We start from the raw sequence: 27391 nt of genomic DNA on the forward strand, positions 1-27391 counted from the left end.
ACAAAATGGGTGGCTAATAATCATCAAAGTTCGAAAATGCAAACTTTTAAGATACAACCCCTCCCCTCCACCCTTTTCATTTATGAGAAAAACAACCACATTGTTTATCGAAATTTCAAACCCAGTTTTTTTTCTCAAAATTGAAACAAATCTTTTATTGCATTGTTCTTGATATCTGTAATTCTATGATAGATTTTAATAGGGATTTCTTTAAATTTCGACGAAAAAACTGGTTTTATTTTTTTATGAGTGCTAATGATTAAATGATGGATTCTTGAGCCTTATCCTATGAATTTGTAACTACCATGTTAAAAGATTGATCTTTAATTATGAATGAGAACAACTAGAACATGAATGTTTCAATTTAATTGTCTCTGTCTTAATTGATCGTCTATTGACAGAGATATGGCCAAGTCATCAGTGCAACTTTTTTTTAATGTTGTCGTTCGTAATGTCTGTTTTTAATGTCCCGTAAATCACTTAATTCAAGTAAGGTGAACTATTAATACTGATTTAGATGAAAATTGAACAAAAACCAAGCATCAACCTTGTACATTATGCTTTAGACCTAAAAATTCGCAGGCATGAATCTCAGCTTCCCTCCTCTTCTTTGATTTCCAGTGTAAATATTTTTATTGCTTTCACAACTACGTATGTAAAGTAACCCTTCTCCTTTTAATTATGATTCGTACCTTCTCAAACATATTCTTCTTTATAGCTTTTTGTATCTACTGGGACAGAATTGGCTTTTCAGTTCAGTGTTCTATTTACAATTTGTATTCTACAATTAGAATAATCACCAGTTGACATTTGTGTAAATGACGATCGCAATACAAATTTCATAAATCCAATTGCCTGCATAGTGGTGCAATGTTGACAAAATTACCATTGTTTGTTGTGAGAAATGACAAAACATTGCTAATGAGCCGACACTTCGTTGTTCGATTGGCGTTGATAAAACCACAAATGACATCAAACAAACATCGATATGGTACATTCAAGGAAAATCGACCTGTGCAACATTTATAATAACATGGTTTTCGTTACACTTTGTTTGGAAACCCTCATAAGGGACTGAAATGTTATAGTTTTAACATCAAGGGCATGGATCATGTCATCAACAAGACATAAATAAATCCAATAAGTGCTGAAAATGTTACTGTTCACCAATCGAAGAAAGCGAACTATTTTGAATTTAATTCAAACTCTTAAAACTTAATACTATTATCAATGAACTAAAACTTACAGCTAGGAATAAATAGGTTAAAACAAACTATTATACACTCCGCGAAACACAACACATGAAACATTTATATAAGTACACATGCAGGTACTGATAACACTGATAAAATGACCACACAACACAGAGATAGAACACGAATGATAAAAATTATATGTGTAGGTAATAAGCCGAACCGAAAAGAAGCTTGTGTGGCTAGGAAAGCAGTTTGCCTCATTTAGTAGCCAACAGATTGCTAGGCAATAAAGTTCAATTTTGCTCTGAGATTATTAAAACATAAATTATTTCGGTTCCAATAAACTCTGTTTTATTGAAGTTCTTAGTTCAAGTGGTAGTTTTGGTGGTTTTGGTGGAAGAAGTGCCCGCGAATAGTTTTTGACGAAGTTTTGAAGAGTTTTTTATTCGGAGTGGATAAGCGGTGTAAAACAGAACAGCCTCAAATTGCTGTTAGATGGACTGTTATGCGCTTGGTCGAAGATTCGGTGATAAGTGAATTGAAACCAACCCTCGAACCGTGGAGTTTTCTATGAACAGTTACTTAATAGTTTATCATTTGCATAAGCTTAATAACGAAAATATCCGGCACATACAAAACTAGAATTCACATCTCAAGCGAAAAAAGTGACCACAATCACGCAAAATAAAATAACTTAAGAATGTTGCAAAACTTATGTGTTCTTTTTTGATATTTCATTGTTGGCTATCTTTACACATTCCTCATTGTTTAAGTAAATGGAGTAAATTTTCAAATTTAAAAATGTTTGTAGTTGTTCTACAAAATGAAATGTTTGATTTTGTTTAGCGATTTGTGAGATCTTTCACTATTTATATATAGCTGAATTAATAACCATGATTTTCCCCTTTGTGTAACATATGTCTTGTGCTTTTTAACGTTAATCGTATGACTTTCAAAACTTGGATACATCGCAACGTACTGTTTAAAACGGTTTTAACTAGTGAATTATCGAATATTCTGCGGCCATAGTATTCGTCTAGATATCGAAATGGGGTTTTGCAGGAAAATGTATCTAAGATGTTTGCCAGTTTTCAGTCGAGAAAAATCTTCTTGATATACCTATAAATGTTTACTATGGGAGCGTTGAATACCTAGCTGAATGTCAATATTTGGTGTATTACATATTATTATCAGCTTCTATGATGTTTTTGGGTTTGGAATTAAAACAGTTCAATAACACTGTTCGACAAAAAAAGTCGATCTGAATGCACAGAGACCGGACAAACCGGGCTTAACAGTATAAAAATAAACAAAAATAATGGCGTTTTCAGAATGTTCGTGTCTGCCCCAGGTCATTTTTAAAATATACTTGAACTTTTAGCATTTTTTATTTAAAAATCTAATCTAATCAATAAACCGACACAGTGTTTTATATTCAGGACAACGGAATTCATGTACCATATAATGTTTTAAACGTTAAGTCCAATATGAAGAGTTGTAATAAGATTTGCAGGAAGCCCCCCCCCTTTTTTTGCACCCTCCCCATTTTAAAAGTATCGCAAATGATGGAATATTTGATGTACAGGGGGTTGTCAAAATAACTGGGACAGGCAAAAATTGGGCCAACTTTGGAATGCTGTAACTTTGACAAAAATTGACCGATTTCAATTCTTTATGAAATAATGGACGGGTCAACTAATCTAGTTTTGAGGTGAATCCACGGAGATGAACTATGACCACCGGATACCGGTGATAATCCGGATTTCCGGAAGCATGTCTTATGCAGTAAAATTATGACATGTTTTTAGCAAAGGTCTCGGCTAAATATTCAAGATTTTATTACACATGAAGATAGAAGATCAAATTCTGAAGCGATTGGTGCGCCAAGTATTAAGATCGATCCAGAAACAACCAAGATATGGCCATTTCCCCGGAATCGGTGCCGGTAGTGGATCCGAATTGGGATCAAACAATTTATTCACTCAAAATATGTCATCACGTTCCGACACATCGTCTTGTCCGGTTGTTACTGTGCGCGCTTTCAAATTTAACGAGGTGATAATTCCACGTTTTTCGCGGTTTTCGCGACTGAAACGTGCACGGATCGGTGCGTGAAGTGATAAAGAAGCTAAACATAGTGAAGGTTTGGTGAAAATCGGTACGAAAATGGCTGAAAAAAAGTGGTTTTGTGTCTGCTCCACGTGCTGAGATAGAACAAAACAAACCCCCGTTGGTCGGCTGCCGATCAATTTTCATTCAACGTTTTGGTGGTGTGGAGCACGGTGCGCCCAAAGGGGAACCTCTTGAAAAAGAAAAAAGTGTCGAAAAGTTTTAAAAGTTTCGAAAATTTCGAAACTTTAAAAAGTGATTGTTTGTTAGCTGGGACAAACTACAGTGCGTGCCGTGTGAGTGTGTCTACAGTGCGGCACAAAATTGTCTGGACACCTCTACTTTTTTACGTTGAAGGAACAAATAAGGTAGGAGCTTTCCTTTTTCACTTCTCGTTTGTTCATTTGGGGTAGGTAACGGATGACCGTTGCCAGTGGGAGAAATTCCAACGTGAGCCAAAATGGCGGCCGCTAGTAGCGGCGACCCAGGTGGGTCCGTTAGACGAAGATTGCCGGAGTATATGGATCCGACAAATCAATTCGGAGAATTGACGTTTCTGCAGCTAACTGGGAAGAATGGTGTTGCTCTGCCGATTAATCCGTTCATCACCGGAAAATCAGTTGAAGCTTGTGCTGGTGGTGCAATAGAAAGTGCGAAGTCTGAAGCCCAAGGTACAAAGTACACTTTAAGAGTACGTGACCCAGCTCAAGTAACAAAACTGCTGAAGCTAACAAAACTTATCGACGGAACCGAGGTAGAAGTTGTCCCTCATCCAAATTTGAATATCAGTAGATTCGTGATCTCTTGTATCGACCTGATTCGAATGGAGGAGAAGGACATTTTACAAGAAATGAGCAGCGAGAAGGTTATCCGTGTACAACGGATAACTCGTAACGAAGGAGGCAGACGAGTAAACACTCCGGCGTTGATCCTTACTTTTTGTAAGACCACGTACCCGGAGTATCTAAAAGTTGGCCTACTGCGCGTCCCAACCCGTCCGTATTTCCCCAACTCAATGCTGTGTTACGGTTGCTTCAGCTACGGACACACCCGTGTTCGCTGCCCTGGACCGCAACGCTGTGTGAATTGCTCACAGGACTTCCACGGGGAAGAATGCGGTGAAGCTCCGATGTGCCGTAACTGCAAGGGTGACCCTCGACCAACAAATCGCCAGTGTCCGGTGTACAAAAAAGAAGTGGAAGTGATTAAGGTCAAAGTGCGTGAAAACTTGAGTTTCCCAGAGGCGAGGAAACGTGTGGAGCAACAAGCCGGTAGCTACGCCCAGGTAGCCGCCCAACAAAGTGTGTTTGAGAAGAAACTGAAGGAGTTGGAAGCGGCTATGGTAGCGAAAGATAAGGAAATCGCCAAACTGCAGGAAGAGGGCAAGCGAAAAGATGAAAAAATTGAGCAGATGATGGCTTTCATCAAACAGGTGAAGCAGCAGACAAACCCAGAACGAGTACACCATGCCAGTGAAACCATCGCCGCAGATAAACCTCGCCACAGCCATGAACAACGAACGACCCACAAGACGACTGGCCCAGTGACTCGTTCGAGGAATAGTTCCCCGGCCGTTAAGGAGACGAAACGTGGAAGATCTGTGAAGTTCAATTTCGCCAAACCGACCACTTCGCCCGACACCACACCACCAAAGAAAACCGCAACCAGTACACACGACCTCACGCAAATGGAGTACTCTGGCGAAGAGTCTGAGGTATCGGAGACACCCCCTAACCAGCGTCTTCGATAGTTCTTCACTCCGAAACCGTTTGGTCAGCGTTAACGACCCCCGCATGAACATGGACAACGAGACTAATCGGCTCGGAAGCAGGGAAAGTGCAGTACCTCTTCCGACGCAAGTACGGCAGGCTGAAGGAGTTATCCGGGACGTCTTACCCCAACCCGTTGATGACAAATTCTCCTCCGTAGCCGATAGAACCTTAGATCACACCACGATATCGCAAATCCACCAATACATCAGCCTCTCTACATCAAAATCAACCGACAGCAACGCAAGCAACAACGAGAACACCGACGATACTACACAAAGTCTTTCCCCAGTGCCGGCTGTTGCCGGTGTTTCTGGAAGCAGTCGTGTAGTAGTTTCGGCAACGGCTGGCACTGTGGGGCAAGACGTCCCACAGGTCAGTCTTTTCATTTCCCAACCTTAAACAGGTACTGCCTCGCCTGTATTTTTTTCAGACGCAAACCAAACCGCACGTACATTCGCTAAACTCGATCAACAAGCCTCAACGTCAATCAACCGTCTCGCTACCAATAACGAACCCGCTGACGATACTACACAAAGTCTTTCCCCAGTGCCGGCTGTTGCCGGTGTTTCTGGAAGTAATCGTGTAGTAGTTTCGGCAATGGCTGGCACTGTGGGACAAGACGTCCTACAGGTCAGTTCTCATATTTCACAACCACGAACAAATACCGCCGCGGCTGATATTCTTCCAGATCATCACGCATCACTTCTGTCTCCAGGAGAAGGTCCTTCCGGAACCCATCGAACTAACATTACACAACGCTCTTCCCCAGTGCCGGCTGTTGTCGGTATTGGTGAATCTAGTGTAATGGTTTCGACAGCAGCTGGTACTGTGGGGCAAAGCGTCCCACAGGCAAATTGTATTCCCGTTCAATCCTTAACAGAAGTTACTGCGGCACCACTTTCTTCTCCAGCGGATCCGATCCCACGAAGAACATCAACATCATCGTCCAGCTGTCGTTCAACCATTGATTGTAGCTCCGGCGGCTGCTTCGCCCTGCAATGGAACCTTCGTGGTCTGAGGGCCAATATCAGCGAACTAAAGCTCCTCATCGCTGACTTGGAACCTTGCGTGATAGCACTACAAGAAACCAAAGTCGGCCAGCACGTAATTCCTCCCGACTTTGTCGGCAAGCAATACACATTGTTGCTAGCATCTAACACCGTACACCACTGGCAACACGGGGTAGGCCTTGTTATCCGGGAAGGTATACCCTTCGAGCGTGTACTGATTGACACTACTTTGCATCTCGTCGCTGTACGCATCTTCGCACCTATCCAGGTGACCGTCGTTTAGGTGTATATCCCGCCGAGTGCAGCACAATGTCAGACCGCTTTGGGAGAACTTTTTGAGCAGCTAGAAGATCCGCTTCTTTTTCTGGGGGACTTTAACGCGCACTATCTCGCGTGGGGGTCTCACCAGTCGAATGCACTTGGCCGATTCATTGCTGAAACGACGTTGGACAAACAACTGGTGATTCTAAACGACGGTTCCCCTACTCGTATCGACCCGGCAGCGGGAAACACTTCAGCAATCGACGTATCCATCTGCTCTATCGGACACACATAACAGCGACCACTTTCCGATAACGGTGACCATACCCGGATGGTCCAATCATCGAACGTCGCGACAGAAATGGCTATACGACCAAGCTGATTGGTCGTTGTACGAACGTGTCACAGCGGAAACGATTCGCTCAGATGTCGAGTGGGACGTAGACAGCTTCACGGAGAAGATTATAGCAGCAGCAAAGAAGGCCATACCGCGTTCCAGCGGCCGAATTGGGCCGAAATCGGTACCGTGGTGGTATCCTGAAGTAAAGGCGGCAATTCGTCGGCGTCGAAAATGTCTGCGCTCCCTTCGACGTCTTCAACGCTCTAATCCGAGTCAACCTGATGCATTGGCGAGTTTCCAGGAAGCTAAAGCAGAGGCAAAAAAAGCGGTGAATCAAGCTAAGCAGCAATCGTGGGAAGATTTCGTAGCGAAAATATCACCAAGCAGCACAACGACCGAACTGTGGCGGTTGCGTGGCAACCGGCAACAGCGACCGGTAGTACTCAAGAAGGTAAACGGATTTACAGACAACCCCGAAGAAGCAGCGGAAGAATTAGCATAGCACTATAGCGAGAGATCAGCGACTTCAAGCTACCCTCCATCTTTCCAGATGGCAAAAACGGTAGCTGAACGAGAGTCCATGGATTTTTCGCCTAACACCGGCGATGTGTATAACATCGACATCACCCTAGCCGAATTTCTGTGGGCTCTCGACAAAGGGCGAGGTGCCTCAACAGGTGCCGATTCAATAGGGTACCCTCTTCTTCAACATCTCCCTCTGTCTGTAAAGATGACTCTTCTTGAGCTGCTTAATAAAATCTGGCGAAGTGGCGAGTTTCCTGCCAGCTGGCGGAATGCTATTATTGTTCCCATCCCGAAACCGAATTGCCAAGATTCCGGACCGGCTGCCTTCCGGCCTATCTCACTCACCAGCTGCATGGCGAAGTTGTTTGAGCGCATCATCGATCGTCGTTTGATTACGGAACTAGAGTCCAGTGGGCGACTTGACAAGCGCCAGCACGCCTTCCGTGCAGGACGTGGCACCGACACCTATTTTGCCGAATTGGAGAAATCGTTGCCAAATATGGACGAGCACTGCCTTATAGCCTCCTTGGATCTGTCGAAGGCGTATGACACGACCTGGCGGCACGACATATTGCGGACATTGAAATCGTGGCGAATACGTGGTCGAATGATAAACATCCTGCAAAGTTTTCTCTCGGAGCGAACATTTCAGGTAGCTGTAGGAGGACATCTGTCCCATGAACACCAACTAGAGAATGGGGTATCTCAGGGTTCCGTGCTATCCGTAACACTGTTCCTCGTCGCGATGCAGCCCGTCTTCCGAATTGTACCCGCCGGAGTCGACGTCCTCCTGTATGCCGACGATATTCTTCTCGTTGTACGAAGACCAAAAACCAAAGGGTTACATAGAAAATTACAAGCTGCTGTGAAAGCAGTCGACAAATGGTCTAAGAGTGTAGGATTCACCATATCTGCGACAAAGTCGCACAATTTCTATTGTAGTCCAAATGCACGTCGAGAGCCAGCACGAGAAATAACCATCGATCGGATCGCTGTTCCGAAAACCAACCGTCTAAGGATCCTTGGAATAACCCTGGATCGAACTCTCACGTTTAAACCTCGCTGCCAAGCGGTGAAGAAAGCATGCGATTCTCGACTTCGAATCCTTCAAATGATCGGAACCAAACTTCCACGCGGCAATCGATCTAGTTTGCTTAAGGTTGGTTCAGCGCTAGTCACTTCGAAGCTGACCTACGGGATTGGACTGGTGAGCCGAGGAGGACCAGCATCTCTGCAGATCCTCGCCCCGGCGTACAACAAAATGGTCCGATTTACTTCCGGAGCGTTTAATACCAGTCCAATAATATCGGTTATGGCCGAAGCGGGCACCTTGCCATTTGATCTTCTGGCAGTACAGTCGTCAACGCGGACGGCAATTCGCATTATGGAAAAGAATCGCGACAATAACAACATCCCCTTGATTCAACGAACATCGGACCGTATGGTGGAACTAACGGGAGCAGCACTCCCCAGTATCGGCCGTCTCGTAAGGTCGAGCGATCGAGTGTGGCTTGCAAAAAAGCCATCAATTGTGTGGGACGTCAAACGCCATATTCGAGCCGGTGATCCACCAGAAAGAGTCCGCCCTATTGTTCAACAGCTACTCTCGACCCGTTTCTGCCAATCAACTATCATTTACACCGATGGATCCAAACTAGACAATACGGTAGGAGCTGCTTTTCATACCGCCGGATTGGCGGGCACGTACAGCCTTCCGGAAGAATGCAGCGTATTTTCCGCTGAGGTATACGCCATAAAAATGGCCGTCTCCATTCCAAATGTTCATTGAGAAATAGTGATTTTCACGGACTCGGCGAGCTGTCTGCAGGCCCTGGAAGCAGGGAAATCAAAACACCCGTGGATCCAAGAAATTGAAAATGCGGTGCGGACCAAACCGGTCCAATTCTGTTGGATCCCTGGACATGCAGGGATCAATGGAAATATCGAAGCCGACCGACTTGCCAACGAGGCGCGTAGGCAACCGGTTATTGACACTCCCCTTCCAGGAGAGGATGCATTAAGAGCGGTCAAGAAAGCGATACGTAGTCAGTGGGATAGCAGGTGGTATGAAACTCGAGACGTGAAGTTAAGGGAAGTGAAGAACGACACGTTTCGATGGCCAGACCGTAGTAGCGTAGCTGACCAACGTGTGCTAACCCGGCTAAGGATTGGTCACACACGGCTAACCCACAGTTTTTTACTGAAGAAGGAGCCACCGCCCAGCTGTGAATGCTGTGGGACGGTTTTAGATGTGCGTCACCTGATACTGCAGTGCAGAAAATACGATGCACAAAGACAAAATAATGAAATCAGTTCAACCAGCCTCCAAGAAGCTCTGAGCAACGATGAAAATTGCACAAAAAAATTATTGAAATTTTTAACCGAAACTCAATTATATAGCCAAATATGATGAGATATGAATTGTAAACTTATAACCATTCAAGTCCGACACGAATGCACTCAGGTGTAAAGTGTCGTAAATACACAATCAATCAATCAATCAAAATATGTCGCGCAATATTGTTTTCTCCCTAGCTTATCATAAAATACCTTATTATAAATTGAGAAAGAGTCTTGTACAGATTTGGCCACTCATGGCGCCGCCAAGTGCCCCGGGGGAACCTTGCATAGGGGACATTTCGATTTCGACACCAAAGCATATCATGCGACGGCTCATTCTTCATGTCTTGTCGTAAATAGGGCAACTGTAGACTCAAAACGGATAGTTGACTACAGTGACTACTTCCGGGACCACCAGATGTTCCAGAGGGAACCTGTAATTAGGGACAATTGAAATTGAACTCCAATACATATCGTGCGACGGTTCATTTTTTATGTCTCGTGCTAAATAGGGCTAATGTAAACCTAAAATGGATAATTGACTACAGTGGTCACTTTTGGGACCACCGGAATTTCCCGGAGGAACCTGTCATTGGGGACATTTCTGTTCATACACCAAAACATAACATGCGACGGCTCTTTCTTCATGCCTTGTCGTAAATAAAGTAACTGTAGACTCAAAATGGGAATTTATTTGAATTGGCCACTTTTGGGACCACCGGGTGTCGCCTAGGGAACCTATGATCAGGGACAATTGGAATTGAGCTCCAATACTCATCGTGCAACGGCTCATTCTTCATGTCTAGTCATGAATAGATCAACTTTAGACCGAAAATGGATATTTAACTAGAATGGCCACTTTGGGGACCTCCTATAGTTCCCTAAGGAACCTATCATTGGGGACATTTCGATTTTTACACCAAAACATATCATGCGACAGTTCGTTCTTCATGTCTTGTCGTAAATAGGTCAACTGTAGACTCAATGTGAATATTTAAATATTGTGGCCACTTTTGAGACCACCGGATGTTCCAGAGGGAACCTGTAATTAGGGAAATTTGAAATTGAACTCCAATACATATCGTGCGACGGTTCATTTTTTATGTCTCGTGCTAAATAGGGCTATTGTAGACCTTAAGTGGATATTTGACTACAGTGGCCACTTTAAGGACCACCGGAATTTCCCGGAGGAATCTGTCATTGGGGACATCACAGCCTTCCTCAGGGATATCCGGTGGTCACAAAAGTGGCCACTGTAGTCAAATATCCACTTAAGGTCTACAATAGCCCTATTTAGCACAAGACATGAAATATAAACCATCGCACGATATGTATTGGAGTTCAATTTCAATTGTCCCTAATTACAGGTTCCCTCTGGAACATCCGGTGGTCCCGGAAGTAGTCACTGTAGTCAACTATCCGTTTTGAGTCTACAGTTGCCCTATTTACGACAAGACATGAGCCGTCGCATAATATGCTTTGGTGTCAAAATCGAAAACCCACTACAGTTCGGAAAACTTTTCGTCAGGAACGTATTTCGACTGAGGCACTGGGCGTTGCATGCTCGTCCGTTGTCTAGTGTGGTGCTTCCTTCAAAAGACAAATTCATAAAATTAATGCGCCTGTATTATCATATGAAACTCGTCAACATTTTCCAAGGCAGCATCCAGCATCTACGTAATACTTAATGTTAGAAATGAAAATGGTTGACCCTCTTACCCCATATCGAGCGTCACGTGGTTTGAGGACGGCGTTAATCCTTCAGTTGTGCTTTAAGCAGAAATGCTTAATGAAGTTGATATTTTGTAACACATTTATCGTTAGACATAACATAATTTTAAAAAATTTCAAAAATTACAATATAAAATGTTCTTGCACCTCAATTATAATTTCTGTATCATAAATCTTCGAGTTGTTTAGTGAAATACCTATAAGTAGAGTAAGGTGGGGCAAAAGTTCGACCTTAGTGGTATAATCAAAGTTTCTAGGAAAATAATAGCAGATGAAACAAAACAAATACCATACAGCGAACCTTCATCATATTGGCTATAACTTTGCTGAACAAACTTGTGTCAAAATATTTACCCATTTTTAGTTATAACAGTTTCAAAATTGATTGTCTTATTCGAACTTTTGCCCCACCGGTGGGGCAAAAGTTCGTTGGCTAAAACACAAAATATCAATACTTTTATGCCAGGCATATTTTCTGCCAGCCGTAAACTTATGTTTGCCAAAAAATACACACTAAATTTTTATCAAAAAATGCCCAAAACAGGGTTAATTGTAATACACCCAAAAAATAGCAGTTTTTCGCCAAACTAAGGGAAACGTAAAATTTTTGTGACATTTTTCGCACGATCAGGCAAATTTCGCTAAAGTTGAAGATAATATGTAGATTTCAGGAAGTTTGAAAAATTTTCCGTGGGTTGATACATGGGTCGAACTTTTGCCCCGCTGATTCGAACTTTTGCCCCGCTATGGGCCAAAAATTGATTCCAACTATTTATGGAAAAACTAATCCACGTCAAAGCATCCTTATGATAGGCCTAGAAACGCCCTTACATAAAATATTGAAAAATATTTTATCTTCATTTGGTTCCATGCATCGAAAGTTTGACCAAATATTACAATATTTACGTCGAAAAACAACAAATAGCCATAACTTTTCCAAATCTCAATAGATTTGTATGATATTTGGAGTGAAAGTCTCTTACTTGAATAGCATTCGAACCATCATGACATTTCTAAGTTTTGATTTGAATTGAGCTAGAAATCTTAAAAAGAAACTCTTGCCCCACTCGAACTTTTGCCCCACTTTACTCTAAATGAAAAACCGAATACAGTATTATACCATTTAATTCCATTAGAGTTTGTTATCTTTGACAGATACGCGTATTTCGACCTCAACTGTAAGGCCGTCTTCAGTGTCGTGTACTAGACTCGACTTGTATGTCTAGTCTAAATTTGATTCTTCGTTTACTCCTAATTTCTGTAAATTAGTTTCGATATATCGTTAGCCTATATTTATTTTAATCGAGTATATCCAACAGAAATAAGTTCAAAGTAGTGCCTAAGATTTTACTTTCTCAAGATTTGAGATGTTTTGAAAGAATACTCGTAAAGTAATTTCATACAAACAAACTGCTCCTACAATATAATTATTTATTCTATTTGAAAAACTGAATACTCTGAAATTGTCCTTTGTTAAGACGAAATATTGCACGAGTATACTTGGAGTAAAACTGTTTTAGATTCTGAGAAAAAGAGTTGGATCAAGATTCCCCGAAAATCAAGGCTACACAGTCTCCCATAAAGAAACAGAATAACACATATTCATACAATGGTCCAATATAATGAATGTGTACTACTTGTTCAACGATAATGTTTTTAGTCTTAAAACTTTCAGGGACTTGGGTGATATTCTCGGAAATTCTTGTTGGAACTGATTCACTTCGGCATAGCTTCTTTAGAAAACTACCCAATACATATTTTGCTATAATATGCTCCGTATTCAAGTGAATTTTCGTGTCGAGTTCCAGACATTTTGGGCAAAAAAAAAAAACTTTGATGGCAAAGTGAGTAATGGAGGTGCCCAAGTAGTGTTTCACCCTTATACAGGAAATGCTCGATCTGTTCCAAATAATATACATTTATATATTGAAGAAATAAAAAATACTTAGACTTTATTACATCCTTAATGGTGCCATGAAGTAAGTTAAATTAGGCTTTGGATTTCATTCGATAACAAGATACATCCTCATGTGAAAACAGCAACCAAACAGTCAAGTTGTTTTCCAATTTCCGATAAACGAATTTAATCAGAAATAAAGCGTCGTTCCAAAATAGAACCTCGTCGTATACACAGACATTAAACCTAGGCGACGCAACGTAAAAATAGTCAAGTGCAGTGCTAAAAATAAAAACCATTGAACTCTCCTCCTACTGTAGAACAAATCGGTACACCCCAGTGCAAACATACAAGAAGCCGCTTGAATCAGCCTAGGCAGCATCTCTTTCGAACACCGGGTGATCATCTCTGGGACACCCACCTGTCACTGTCTCGATCTTCTTGCTTACATGCGAGACATGACGTTGTTTTCGCCGATGAAGGCTGAGGATCAACGTACAGTTTATAATCTAATATTTTGATAGATTGGTCGTACACAGTTTTTCAAATGCGGTATTTGAGTGCTTCCTTTATTCATAGCAATCCATCGTGAACCGTGTTGATTCAAAGTGTCCGAATACTTCGAATCCCGGACACCGGCCCAAAAAATATTTTTCAAATGATTTTTATGTATGAAAAATGTAGAAGACATCTTAATTATGGAATCTAGGCGAAAAAAATCGGAATCCGGTAACAAAAAACACCGTGAATAAGGCCGGCTAACGAAGCGTCCGGCAATTAGATGCAGCACGGTACTTTGTACACTAGATACATAAGTATTGTTATGTTTTGTATTAATTTTTAGCAATATTTGGATAATTATAAGAAATAATATGTTGTTTTTTTTGGTTTGCTTATTTATGGTATTTAAAAATTATTGTTTGCATATATATATGCAAATACTCCACTATTTTACCCATACCACTCTGTTGATTTATATGAATCAATAAACAGTTGCTTTTAAGTCTCCGCCATGGTTGGACGTCCAGAAAAACGAATGTTTTTATTTCATCCTCAAATCACACAACATAGGAAATAGAGTCCTGCCCAAATTCCGATCAATTATTTTTAATGTGCTTATGCTCTTCTTGACCTTGAAATTATTAAATAATTTGAATGTGTGGAGCATAATAAACTCGAGAAGGCAGAATTATATTTCAAATCCCTGAATGATTCATAACCTGGATTACGGCATTTCGCAACTTTCTTTTACGTCACGTTTCATCGTTCAGGTGGACGCCGAATAAAATTTTGTTCACGACAAAAAAGTAATTTTTCACACTGCCTTCAAGACGTGATATGCCCTGCGAGAATCAACCATGTTTACGCTCACTGAACATTTACATTTAGGCGATTAGTTTTTCAAATCTAAGGATCATTCAAATGGCTCATTTTTGCAAACATTACACTGGATGGTATCAATGTCTTAGATCGCCGAAAATCTGATATAATCTTTTTTCTCATGTGTCTCAAAGATCAAAAAAATTTTATTTGGGACTGCTGATTCCGTTTCTGCGCTTAAAAATGTTTCTTCATGTTATTTTCATGTTTAAGGTGAAGATGAATCGAAGCCAAAGTTCAAAATTTCAAGAACACGGATCTGGAGAACCAAACATCCGATTGAGCTGAAAACTTAATCGATTGGTCACCACCAGCTAGTGACCAATCGATTAAGTATTCAGCTCAATCGGATGTATGGTTCTCCAGATCCGTGCTCTTGAAAATTTGAACTTTGGCTTCGATTTATCTTCACCTTAAATAACATTCAAACTATGATTCTATTTTTTTTTTGAGTAGTGGATTGAATCACTGAGCATGCAAAATATGACTAAAACTTCTGCATAAGGCATCATTTGATAATATTTTGGTGCTTATAACTAAAATTTGTTCTTCTGTGTTATTTGATCAATTTGAATCTTGTTATAATAAGTTAATTACCAACTTTGAATTTAAAATTTGCGAGGATTGGTTCGATATAATTTTCAATTTGTTAACCTCGTATATGGAGTGCTCGAAATCTCGTCTGGTTTATTCTGGCACAGTGTCTTGAAATGCAATGTATTATTTTCATCGTTTAGTGAAATAAAAACGATGTGGATACATGGTAGTTAACACCCAGAGAACCACGTTTTGTATGAGAATGTGCGTCCAAAATTGCATATTCGTACGTCAAAAATCAAAATCGCACAAGATGCCAAATTGAACGTTATCAATGTAAACACAAGTTGTATATAAATCTCCAATGCGATTCATAAGCGACAATCTGTGTTGATAGTAAAACATGTCATAAATAGACCTATGCGTTGAAATATTTTGTATCGGTGGCGGCGTCATCTGCGGGAAGAAAATTGAACATCAAAATGTTTGAGTTTGTCTTTTTTTTCGACGTTACATTCTTACTGGGACAGAGCCTACTTCTTAGTTTAGCTTTCTACAAGCACTTCCACAGTTGTTAACTGAGAGCTTTCTTTGCCAAAAATGGCATTTTCGTATTAGTGTTTCGTGTGGCTGTCCCGATGATACTTTATGCATGGGTATTTTTTATCATACGAAAAGATCCTGAACTTGTAGGGGATCAAACCCAGACACCATCAGCAAAGCTTTTCACTGCAGCCACAGCCATTAGACTAAGGAAGGCCTTCAAGATACTCTATGTTCTGAAATGTCGAGAAAATTACGAGAAAAACCCTAGAGCGGTGGGATTCAAAATCATAACCCAACACCCAAGAATATGCGAAATATTTTTGCGTTTAGCGCAAAAATATTTCGCATATTCTGAACTATCCCTTGTATCCCATCCCACAGATACGCAAATTCCTGAACTATCCTTTGTATCCCATCCCACAGATACGTTTGAAAAATGTATTCATATTTGGACAAAATCCAATCCAGGAAAAATACTCGAAGAACCAAAAAGGAACTCAAAAGAATATTTGGAGAAATTAACACTGAAAAATGTGTATGATTTATCGGAAAAAAATGCAAGAAAAATATTTGGAATTTTTTTGCTGGATTTTTGGGAGAACTCTTCGTAGAAATCTTGCACAAATGTTTGAATAATTCTCAAGGTAATCCTGAAAATAATCAAGAACTTTATAAATATTCTAGTAGCAACCCAGTAAACACACCATCGTATATGATGGTATATAAGAGTACAAATGTGGAGGCGAAATACGTACATATTGCATGCAGCCTTATGGCGCATGTACGTATATCGCCTCCACATTTATATTCTTATGCGCTATAGTATACGAGTTTGTGTTTACTGGGAATATATGTTATATGCCAAAAAAAAAACTTGCTTGGAAAATGTTCTGCAGAAAACTTTGGAGGAACCCCTTCAGAAATACAAGAAAAAAATCTTGTGAGCATCATTGTAAGTATAACTGAAGGAGTTCTGGGATGTATCCTAAGTGCATATCTTGGAAATCGTTACAGAATCAAACAAAAAAAAAATTGGACGAATCTCTTAAGAAACGTATTGAGAATTTCCTGGAAGATCTCCAAGACTATTACCTTCAGAAGTAAATTGAAGTATCTCTAAAAAATGGTTTAAGGAGTTAAACGAATCTCTGGATAAGTTTGAAAAAAAAAATACAAACAAGATTCTTTAATAAATTTTCTGTTGAAAAAAAAAATAAAATAAAGGATTGTCTGAAAGCTCTTTATTGCTCACTCACACGACCTATTTTAGAGAGTGCTGCTGTAGTGTGGACCCCTTATCAACTATCGTGGAGCTTGAGATTAGAAAGCGTGCAACGGAAGTTTATCCGACTAGCACTGCGGAATCTTCCTTGGCGTGATCTGCTGAATCTGCCACCATATCCGAATCGCTGTATGCTGCTTGATTTGGATAAGCTGGATCGCCGACGCAGCACCCAACAAGTTGCTTTTATAGCCAAACTCATGAACGGAGAAGTTGACTGCTCCCGATTGCTTTCGATGCTGAATTTTCGTGTCGCTCCAAGGGTTCTACGTGGCGGCGCCCTTCTGTAGCAAAGATTTCATCGTACTGTTTTTGGAAGGAAAGAGCCTTTAACGGCGATGATCCGTTTATTTTCTATGTTTGAAGATCTCTATGACTTCGATGGTTCGTCCAACCAATTCGTTTCGCGTGTGAGGAGCTCGGATTTAATATAGGATTAATTTCAATTCATGTAGACAAAAGTCAGATGGATAATATACAAAAATACAAATATACAAATATACAAATATACAAATATACAAATATACAAATATACAAATATACAAATATACAAATATACAAATATACAAATATACAAATATACAAATATACAAATATACAAATATACAAATATACAAATATACAAATATACAAATATACAAATATACAAATATACAAATATACAAATATACAAATATACAAATATACAAATATACAAATATACAAATATACAAATATACAAATATACAAATATACAAATATACAATATACAAATATACAAATATACAAATATACAAATATACAAATATACAAATATACAAATATACAAATATACAAATATACAAATATACAAATATACAAATATACAATACAATATACAAATATACAAATACAATATACAAATATACAAATATACAAATATACAAATATACAAATATATATACAATATACAAATATACAAATATACAAATATACAAATATACAAATATACAAATATACAAATATACAAATATACAAATATACAAATATACAAATATACAAATATACAAATATACAAATATACAAATATACAAATATACAAATATACAAATATACAAATATACAAATATACAAATATACAAATATACAAATATACAAATATACAAATATACAAATATACAAATATACAAATATACAAATATACAAATATACAAATATACAAATATACAAATATACAAATATACAAATATACAAATATACAAATATACAAATATACAAATATACAAATATACAAATATACAAATATACAAATATACAAATATACAAATATACAAATATACAAATATACAAATATACAAATATACAAATATACAAATATACAAATATACACAAATATACTTGGAAAAACTTTTTGAGAAAGACACAGAAAAGGACTCCCTTTCCCTTTTATATGAAGAGTTAGTGAGGAGTAATACATAAACTAGTGTATTACGATCATTTCGAAACAGATTTAAATGCGATATCATAGACAACATTTTTCTTACGCACGTGTAAGGTGAAGAATCCTGAAAACAATTTTGAAGGAGCTCTAGAAGGAATATTTAAAGTACGCGGAACTCCTATTAGCACACCATTTTTCCAACAAACACAATACATTTTCGCCGATTCAAATTGAGATGATAATACCATATTAATAAAAGTATACATACTATGGAAATAACCGAAACTCGAGCAATGATGAATAAGTAAACCAACAATGAGCAGAATGTTGTCATAATTTTCTGTTAATACAATTCCTAATCCAATAAAAGTAGTCAAGTTTAGAAGTCTATCATTCATCTATTCGGAAAGAAGGATAAAAATGTGCGCATAGTAATTTTTGGGTAGAAAATGCGTTAATTTTTACTAACCACTTAAAATTGTTACACTTCTCTGATAAAAAAAAAACAAGCGGTGTGTTTGGCGAATACCTTTTTTAAGCAATGGTTGCTTTTTAACCTTATTAATTCAGTAAAAGTTTACATTTAAAATACAGGTAAGCTCATAAAAATTTATATAGCCACCATACATTAATTAAGTGTTTTTTTTTTCGAAAATGCTAACGTAATTTCTAGAAAGAATTCTTGTCGAAATTACCAAAGGAATTTTTGAAAGTACAGTAAGAAGAAACGTCGAAGTCGATGGAGAAGATCCATGTAAAAATTTCTGGGGAAACTGTAGGATATGGAATGTTCTGAGTAAATTTGAAGAATAATCCATAACAGATTACCTACCTATAAATTCGTTCAAGAAATGTAGCTATCCTACATCCATGTAATCTTTTGCGAAATTCTAGACCACTGGCAGAATTCTTAAAGGAATCGTTGCAATAATTTCTCGATGAATCCATATCACATCGTTCGAAGTAACTACTAACGAATTTTTTGAAGTTTTTTTTTCCTAAATAAATGATTGGAGGAAACATATTACAAAAAATCCCGGACGGTTTTTTTTTTCAGTATTCTATTTAGAAGTATTCTTGCTGGAATTTTTTAGGGATCCCTGGATTATTTTTTATAGCACGATTGTTTTCATAAATGGCAGTAGTGATAATCTCTAAAGTAATTTATGAGAGAATATTTTGAAGAATTTCTACAGATTCCCGAAAAAAAATTCAAAATATCCAAGAAGGAATGGATACAAAATCTCAAATTAGTTCCTTGAGAAATGCCAGAGAAACCTTTGAAATATTCAAGAAATTAGGCTGATACAAATATTAATTTTCTTTTATGTCACCCCCCTTCGAAAATCCAAAAATTTGGAAGGGGAGAAAAAAAATGCTTCATATTTTTTTTTTTTTTAAATCGGTAAGTATTTTTTAATATTAAGGGTAAAAAACAGGTAAAATAATGATCCAGATGACAATTGGAAAAAGTTTAACAACTATCGTTGAAAATAAAAATTCGAAAAAAAAACTTTTTTTCCATTTTTATTTTTTTGTTCCTTATTTATTTTTAACCCCCCCCCCTCGTACCTTCCAAGTAGTCTCGGACATAAAAGAAAATAAATATTTGTATCAGCCTTATTTTGGAAGAAATCACTGGAGAATACCTTAAAAGAAACGTATGAGAGAAAACTTTGAAAAATCTTCTTTGGCATACACTTGCTTCAATTATGAGGAATATTAAATGTACCTCCTATAAAGATTCCTTAGTAGTGCTTTAGAGGATCTCTTAGAGAAATTTTAATTGTCTGTTATCGAGGACTCTTTTGAGATCCGTTACTGAAGCAGTCTTAGAGTAATTTTAATAGTAAAGTTATGAACCTCATTCTCGTTAACGGCGGATCCAACTTTCGATTGAATCCTATGTGCACACTGATTTTTGCTGGCTTAAACAGGAATGCTAGCTATGTAACCCTTGGTGGTACAGTGGTAAAGTGTTCTGTTCCTAATCCAGAGGTCCCACGTTCTAGGCTAGCTAGTATTTTTTTGTAAATTTTCATCCAAATTTGGTGGCATCGTATTTTTGATCGCAGAAAGTCTGAAAAAGTCGTGCCAAGTACGCAAATAGAGTTCACTTTGGTAGGTATATATAATTTTCATGCATTCTATATGATTGCATTGATTCATGTGGAGTGATGTATAACAAACTTTATACCGACCAAAATGTTCACTGGGCATTGTACAACAAGAAATCAATCACCTCAATCCCTTGAGTTACGGATCTCTGTTTACATTTTACGCGTTTACCGATCTAAATGGAACAAGTATAAACGAAGTGGAAGCTACATCTGATGATATCTGTGCCATTTTACCACATTTTTAAAACCACGAATGTTATGTCAGAAAGTTAAATTTAATTATTCTACTGCAGACAAAAAAAATCTTTTTTATTTCTTCGGTTACAATCCTGCTTCTAATTTCAGTGATCTTATGTTTTTTGCCAATTTCCCAATAACACCTGCAGCAAGCACGAAGATACTTTATTTTATGGCCTGGGAATATGAAAATCAAACCTGAAAAGACCTTTGCGAATTGAAACCCATAATCTTTACCAGGGCCTTGCTGAATTGCTGTGTGTTTATCGTTATGGTTTGATGGACTCCAGGAAGTCTGATACATCCAATCTAAAGTTTAAATCGTTGTTTTGAGACAAAATTTAAGAATTTGTATACATTTTAATATGAGAGGGGTTATGAAGCAAGTTGACCACCCGAAGCATCAACGTATGTGGAAGATATGAATTTCGCAAAATCATGTTCTATTCAGAATTGGTCATTTACCAAAACCGAAACAGCAGTTTTCTCGCCAAGGGACAACAATTTTAGAGAAATAAAAACGTCCGTTCCTCAATTTTTGTGAATTATGACTTACGGACGTTAGGGCCTTCTTTAGCCGAGTGGTTAGAGTCCGCGGCTACAAAGCAAAGCCATGCTGAAGGTGTCTGGGTTCGATTCCCGGTCGGTCCAGGATCTTTTCGTAATGGAGATTTCCTTGACTTACCTGGGCATAAAATATCATTGTACCTGCCGCACGACATATGAATGCGAAAATGGCAACTTTGGAAATGAAAGCAGAAGAAGACAAGTGATCGATAGAGTCTTAAGGTAATTTATGCCAAGCCTCCTATTTTCAAGTACAGCCAAACCTCTTTTTACGCTCATTTTTAAACGCCCCCTCTTTTTACGCTTCAAATTCCAAGTTACGCTTTCTTTTGTACGCTCAAAATTCCAAATATCGCTCCTTCTTTTTAAGCTTCTGCCTGATAACGATCCACGGAAATCAACGTAGTATGCGTATTTCTGAAACGGGACCGATGAGATGATGACGAAAATCGATGTCTGACGCCATTTTTGAATCCAATATGGCGAGTCCCGAACGGATTCGATGAGTTCATGACGGAAATTGATGTTCGATGCCTGTTTTGAAAATCATGATGGTGAGTTCCGGCTTGTGAAAATTTAAAATACAAGCACTATGGGTTGTGGTTACTGAAACTTACAGAGCCACTCGAAAACGAACAGCTTCTATTCGCCGCAAAATCCGTATACAAACTGAACACGCATTCTAAAGGGATACCTACTCTACCCAACCGCGCTATCTATCTTTCACATTCCATTCTAGCATTTTTTCGTTCTCTCCTTAAGTATTTATTTAGGGTAATTTGCCTATTATTGCGGTATTCCTCATTATTGCGGTATAAGAATTAAAGCCTCATTATTAATCGAAAACTATATTTTCTATGGATATTATTGATGATGATGAAAGCTTATAGTATTCCCAAAGCTGTACCAGATGAATGCTTTAAAATTTAAACGATTTTGATCGTTGGAAGAACAGTTTTAAATGATGCATCAAGAAAAGCCTATATTTAAGTTTAGAACCAAAACAATTATATGTAGCGGATATATCAGTACAGTATGGATGTAGTTACATGATGGATATTGAATTTTGTATAAAACTTCTATATTTTTGAGAAAAAGCATATACCGCAATAATAGGACAATGAAAATAGCTTTTTGCCTATTATTGCGGTATCTGTAAATCTCATTCAAAAATCGATATTTCGATAGTCATTTTATATGTAATTGCTAGACACATTATTTATATTATTAGGATACTAATTAGGGACATAATTTCGAGTTATTCATACATCTTTTTAGTCAAACAAAAGATTTATGTTTATTTTTACCCTGTAGTTCCTCATATTAACAAATATTTTGCAAATAAACACAATGTTTTGCCAAAAAATCACGTAAACTGACTGAAAATCGGAACACATGCCAAAAACACGTTGATAACTAAGATATAAGATGATCGCAAGGAAGCAATCCTTTAAAACTGTGTTGCTAGTGGAACATATTTTTAAAAGTCTCAAAATTGTAGGTAATACTTAGGTCAACATATTCATTTCTAATAAAGCGACTAGTGGTCTGAGATGAAAGAACCTTCTCTATTCACTTTAACATTGTTCACCTACAACGAAAGAGGAGACGAAACCGGCAGAAAATCATTCGATTCTGTTGTTTTATTTTTGGATCGTGACATAAAGTAATGAATTAGTTTCCCTCATAGATATGTCCAAAGTCACACAAACTGACAGTACCGTGCAGTGTCATTAACATGGAGGGAGCATAATTTCAATGCTCGAACATTGTGTGGTATTGAATGTAAATTGAATGTAATAAAATCTATGATTTTTGGTATACCGCAATAATAGGACGGCACTACCGCAATAATAGGACAAAATACCGCAATAATAAGACAGAGGAAGAGCTTCAGATTTATGTCAAAAAAAATTTATGTATGATTCCAAAAATTTCTTTTTTACTTCACTATTCTCCAGATAAAGGATAGTTTTAACACTTAACATTGCAAAATACTATAATATTCAGATTTTGGACACTGCAATACGATTTTAATTTGAACACCGTGCTTAAGTCCTCCATAATAGTACGGATACCCTATCCTTAAGTAGTACCGCATGAACCAATACAATGAAATGTAGTGAGTGATTGCATCACTTTCGATTCTAAGCAAAAAGTAAACCGAAGAGAGGCTTCCGCCAGTCGAAATATCAAATAAAAAGCTTATTGCAAATAGGTTTGGGTGATGGGCATGCACGGAAATAATAATCTCATCATAATTTCCTCAACGCACATTCTGTACACCACATGGGTATTTTACGAACGGGATCAATAAGTAGATGCCGGATCGAAGTCTGAAGCTATTAAGGATTCCAAGATTATGATTTCTGGTTTGTGAAATCATTTGAGACCCTGCAATATAGGTATTTACGATACGAACCGATGATGATGCCTTTTTAAAATCCAAGATGGCGATTTCCGGTATGTTCTTACGAGACGGGATCGATGAGTAGATGCCGTAAATCGATGCCTGATACCATTTTGAATTCCAAGATGCATTTTAAACTTAACGTGAGCCAAAATTGAACTGAACGTGTTTTAATTTTGCACGGGAACCTAACAAGCATTGAACGCGCGTGCAAGATTCTGCACCTGCTTCATAAATGCACAATGTAATAAAAAACTTAAAAAAAGTACATCAGTACACATTGAATGAATATCCTTATCAATATATGGAACCTTGAGTGTTTCTTAACATCTTTGAAAAACTTCCGCATTGAAATATGTCTTGTGTATCTGTCATGAAGACAGTTTTCATTTCACGTTCAATTTTCGAATCTATGACATTTGGTCGAAAGACATTTGGTCGAATGACATTTGGTCGAAAGTACATTTGGTCGAACGGACATTTCGTCGAACGGACATTTCGTCGAATGGACATTTGGTCGAAAAGGTTTAGTTGCAACAGAAAGCATAGCATATTTCGAGAGTAGCATTTTGTCGTTAATACATAGAATTAGCATAATTTTCTATTTTCTACAACAAACTCTTTTTTCACCCGATGTCATAAACACTGCCAGCAAAGCCATATGTTTGTTTTTGGAATGCATAGAATGCAGCTGGAAGTCATAATAAGCCAATTGACCATAAGTAGAGTTACCGACACCTAACATTCACTTCGTCCTGAAGAATTTTCTAAAGCAATTTTTTCCTGCCGTTTTATTTCTGATTACCGCATTCAACAATCTTACCCACGTCCGTAAGCTGCAATTCATTTCTCTGAATTCGTCCATCAAATGAAGATCAGCAGTTAATTTCGAAGAACGACGACATTTCAAAAGAATAATAAATAATGAAAACATTATGTTCACATCATTGAGTAATAAAATAAAAACTTGATGAGCAGCCGAAGAATGATGATATTTTCAAAGAATAATTAAATCACTAGAGCTAAATATTTCAGTCAATGTAAAAAAAACTACGTCTAAAAACTTCATTTGAATAATCATCGAAATCCTAGATTTTGGCATAACTTCAAATTACAAATCAAAAGATGTATGCAATTTAAAATTAAGACTACATGAAATATTATTCGAAAATAGTTAACGATTCAGATTATTCCAAAGAACACGTTATCTTGCCAACTTCGTAAAACTTAGAAAACAATAATCAATTTTACCAAATTATCTTCCAACGAAGCAGTCCAAAATAAGCTTTCAACCATTTTTCCGTTCAACTAACCGTCATTTGACCAAAATAAATGTTCCAAAGCAATTCGACCAAATGTCCATTCGACCAAATGTCCTTTCGACCAAATGTACTTTCGACCAAATGTCATTCGACCAAACGTCATTCGACCAAATGTCATTCGACAAAATGTCCTAAAACCTCAATTTTCAGCTCCACCGGGTTTAAATTTTAACTGCTCAATGGCCTACTTGATCCCGCGTTCAAAAATTTGAACTTGAATGCAAACTGCACGCGTTCAAATGCAACACTGCCAAGATGGTTAGTGAAAATCACTTGAAACTCATACAAAATGAGTATTTATGAGACGGGAGCAATAAGAAGATGCCTCAAACTTGAATTTTAAAATCTACTCGTCATTCACGTTCGAAAAATACCCATGTTGCATGGATTTCAAGTGGTTTTTACAACCCGGAAGTCGCCATCCTGGAATCCAAAATGGCGTCAGGCTATGGTTTACGTCATTCCTATCAACACCCTTAAGTAGTACCACGGATAACCCTCACCTCTTCGCAAAACTTCTTGAGAATAAACAAAGAGCTTTTTTACGCTTCGAATTCAATCAATATAAAAATGAACACTGAATACGAAATAAAACGATTTGTATTGAAATCACGTATTTTATGATAAGCATTTGTCGGATTATCATTCATTGAACTAAATAAGATAGATGTTGTTGACAGAAGTTGCACACGAACATCTTACTGGTAAACTTTTCAATAATATAGGTAGACATCTTTGTTTATCGTTGGTTAGCATGAAGACGCAGAACACCATGTAAATTCAAGAAAATTTCTCGAATAAATCCTAAATCTGGTCGGGTACAAATCCGTTATCCAATAGACCAGTAAAGTTTTGATAGATATCGCAACGACTATTAGAGCCACCAATTTACATAATTTAATCGAATTGACTTCAATCGAACTACTTTATATTAATATACATAAACGAGACATTGAATTTATTGAATTGTATGTATTAGTATATTAAGTGAACATTTATTAAAATCTTCTGAAAGTTACAGCGTTGCAAGGCCAAACTTTCAAACCCAAGGCTCCACTTTAAAGACATTGGAAGCTCTGAGAAACATCTGATCCTTCATCCATCTTCGTTTTTTTTTCTTGCTACTTAACAAATTCCAACAGCGAGGTATACGTTCAATCAATTTCCGAGTGCTAGGTGATGGTCTGTTAATATTTCCAGACGCTTACTCATTGAAGAGGCAAGATTCATTTCCATTACCTGCTTGTTTATGTTCAGCAGCATTGAAATGGAAAGAAAATTGAAGGAGCACAGATTTTCTTTAAAACATTTTTTTTATTTGCAATTTAGTTAGCCATTCAAAAGGGATATTAAATTGAATAATTCAATAATTGAATATTCATAATTTTACTTACTCAAAGAAACTTTCTCTTAATTTATATGTGAGGACTTTGAAGGTTTGATAAAACAAATGCAACACAAGAATTAGAGCCCATATGATTCAATGTACTTTCTACATTGATCACAGATTACTTGCAAATTTGGTATCTTAAAAACAGTCTGTGACATTTATTTCAAACTCCTTAAAAAAATAATTTATAATATTACTTACGTTCTCTTTATCAAGTTTCGATCTCAAAGATAGGTTAAAACCTACAATATACACTTTAGATAAAAAAATCGTGAGCTTTTTTTTCGACTAGTACGTGAAACACAATATAAAAAGTTGTACAGTGAATCCACAATTAAGAATCACCCACAATTTATTAATCAGCTGCCTTTAAAGGACAAAATAACAGTAAAAAATAGCACAAAATCATCACGGAAACGTTTTTGCTTCTAATTTATTTTGAGTGAAATTGTTTAGGTGATGTTTTGTGTTGATTTTTGTTGTTATTTTGTCATTTAAAGTCAGCTGATTCATAAATTGTGGACGATTCTTAATTTGGATCCACTAGTAGGTTAAAAAAATCTCAATTGCTAACTATGGAAATGCTCATTAAAATACCAAGTTAAAGAAATGGATCCAGTTTTAATGAAAACTTGTAGCTAAGAATAAGAAGGAAAAGAAAAGTTCTGATTGACAATTCTTATTGAGATTTTCTAAAAATGCTCTTTTTCCCTCTTTCTACGAACAAGTTTCACATTATATTCAAGATCCACCATTTGTGACCAACTATTCACATCCAAACATAAGTCAAATAATCCTGACTGTAATGACATTGAGATGAAAATAGGAGCAGCGTTTTCCCTGAAATTTTTGATCAATCACTCTGTAAAATGATGACACGTAGCAAAAACCATTAAAAGTTTTCGGAGGAAACACGTCAAACCAAGTTTTTTTTTTTCAATTCAGAGCGCATGCCACAACCTGTCCAATGTTCTAGCACCAACTGCAGCTATAAACTCTAATTATACAAGTTTCCATTAC

The 27391-nt window shown here is 37.5% G+C and overlaps 1 protein-coding gene across 22 annotated transcripts in view; it reads left to right on the plus strand.

Moving 5' to 3' along the window:
* LOC5567708 overlaps positions 1–27391 on the plus strand; it is a 424671-nt gene that overhangs the window by 172284 nt on the left and 224996 nt on the right. The gene's annotated exons all lie outside the window — the stretch shown is intronic.

This window comes from Aedes aegypti, chromosome 2, assembly GCF_002204515.2.
Source record: "Aedes aegypti strain LVP_AGWG chromosome 2, AaegL5.0 Primary Assembly, whole genome shotgun sequence".
NCBI lineage: Eukaryota > Metazoa > Arthropoda > Insecta > Diptera > Culicidae > Aedes > Aedes aegypti.